Source organism: Dendrobates tinctorius, unplaced genomic scaffold (assembly GCF_039654945.1).
Source record: "Dendrobates tinctorius isolate UK_male_01 unplaced genomic scaffold, ASM3965494v1 ptg000086l, whole genome shotgun sequence".
NCBI classification, from domain to species: domain Eukaryota; kingdom Metazoa; phylum Chordata; class Amphibia; order Anura; family Dendrobatidae; genus Dendrobates; species Dendrobates tinctorius.
Window position 1 is genome coordinate 72,348,799 of NW_027361754.1, and position 2,609 is coordinate 72,351,407.

Sequence of the window (2,609 nt, forward strand, 5' to 3'; positions counted from 1 at the left end):
TCAGGGAGCCTTATAAGGCAGCCTAATAACCAACAGAGCTGATGCACAAAAATAGAGCCTCGCCTGTCACTGCACACAAAGTGTTGTGTTGTAAGTGGAAATCGCTAACAGCAGAAGCAGTTTTTTGTTCTTCTTCCCTGCCTAACGCTCTCCCTACAGAATCAGCAGCAGCTCTCCCTATGCTAAGATCGGCATAAGTAAGATGGCGGTCGGCGTTCACGCCCTTTTAAAGCCCCTGTGATGCCACACAAAGCCAGCCAATCACTTGCATGCCCTTCTCAAAGATGGTGGTGGCCGATGCCTATGTCATCGCGTTGCCCACAGTGTGCGTCCTCCATCATTGGCTGAAAAAGGGCCCTGGAAGCATCTTTTGAAATGCGTCTTTGGCGCTCTGGTCGCCGACCTCGTGGCCGACCTCACGCTATGGTCGGGTTTCGTTTCATGAACCCCGACTTCAGCGAAAGTTGCCGACTTTTGAATATGACCGACCCGTATCGCTCAACTCTAGTATGTATGTGTTTTCTCCCCGACATGGTCAGCCTACACAAGACATGTTTGCAGACTGCCACTATGGATACACTTTTTATATTTTTAGATCACTTTCTGTATTGAAGAGGTTGTCCACTACTAGGACAACCCCTCCATAAACTAATTGTTCAGCCCAGATAAAATAAGAAAGCCTATTCTCACCTCCTGTGCTGGCTCCATTCCCGTAGAATCGGCACTCATGGTCCCGTGGCTGTGATGCATTGGAATGTCACATGATGTCTAGCGCCCAATCAGAGCTGGCTTCACTGTCTCTGCCTTCGAAGAAACAGAACATGAAGAGGAAGTCTGGGCTGACTTCTTAATGTTCAGTTTGTCAAAAGGTGGAGACAGTGACGCCAGCTCTGATTGGGCACCAGCATCAGATGTCACCACACCGCGTCAAAGCGCCAGAGAGAGAGTGCCGACACCGTGGGGAAAGACCCCAACATGGGAGGTGAGTATAGGCTTTATTATTTTATGGGGACCAAACATTTAGTTTAAGAAAGGCTTTTCCTAGTAGTGGACAACCACTTTAAGAAAAAAAGCTTGCAGTTTTCACACTGGCCACTAGGACCAATATAAAGAAGCCCTCCTCCTCTTCACTTCAAAGATTTTATCCTCTTAATTTATTGAAGACATCATATTATACAGCACTGTGTACTTACAATTGCTCATTTTGCCTTTCTACCCAGATATTCTTCTCTTTTTCATTAGGTCTATGACATCATGTGATTAAAAACAGACTAGCTGAATCCTTTTAAGCTCTATGTAGAAACTCAAGCAGGGAAAAGAGACTTCCTGTTCTCTGCATAGACTTTGGTTTATTTCCATAATCATAATGACCTGGAGAATCATGTTGCCAGGTTATTTTTACCACATAGTGAACGCCGTAAAAACAGAACTTAAAAAGAGATGGCGGAATTTTTTAAAATTTTTTTTTTTGCAATTTCACCGCACTTTTTCCTGTTTTCTACTACAGTGTATAATAAAAATAATGATGTCCTTCACAACTACAACTTGTCCCATGAAAAATCTCATCATATGACTATGGCAAAGAAGAAATAAAAATGTTATGGTGTTTGGAACAAGGGGAGGAAAGAATGAAAGAATAGGATAACTTGCTGATTGATCGGGGTCTGACCACTCGGAGCTTCACTGATCGACAAGACAGGGAACTTTTATTTCTATTAGAATGGAGGGCCTGTGCAAATATGCGACTTGGGCTTCATTTATTCCCTATGGGGTTGACTAGCGGTATAAATAGAAAATTAATGGTGCAGTGGTCGGGCACACCACCTTGTAACAGTGTTAATAGTTCCTCGTTGGAGATAAACGTTTCCTGTTCTGCCGAACGGTGAAGGTCCTAGCAGTTGGGTTTCAACTGATCAGAGTCATCGCTAGAGATGAGCGAATTAATTTAAGTGGAAGTGAATTCTACTCGAATTGTAAAGGGCCATCAAAAGGTTAAAATGGTTATCCACTACTCGGACAACCCCTTTTCAATACCTATGTTTGCTCCCAGTAAAATTATAGCACTTACAGCTCTGGCAAAAGTTAAGAGACCACTCCCAAATGTTCAGTTTGTCTGATTTTTCTCTTTATAGGTATATTTTTGAGTAAAATGTAAATTGTTCTTTTAGTCTACAAACTTCTGACAACATGTCTCCGAATTTCCAAGCAATAAATTTTGTTTTGTTTTATTTCTGAAAAGGAGAAATGGTCAAAATTAAATAAAAAAAGTGCTTTCAGACCTCAAATAATGCAAAGAAAGCAAGTTCATAATAATTTAGAAACAAACAAAAATAATATTTTAACTCAGGAAGAGTTCAGAAATCAATATTTTGTGGAATAACCATGATTTTTAAAACAGCTTTCATGCATCTTGGCATGTTTTCCACAAGCCTTTCACACTGCTTCAGGCGCAAAAATGTAAGCAGTTCTTCTTTGTTAGATGACTTGTGGCTATCCATCATCCTCTTGATTACATTTCATTCCATTACATTTTCAATGGGGTTCAGGTCTGGAGAATGGGCTGCCCATGACAGGGTTTTGATGTGGTGGTCACTTAATTTTTGCCAGAG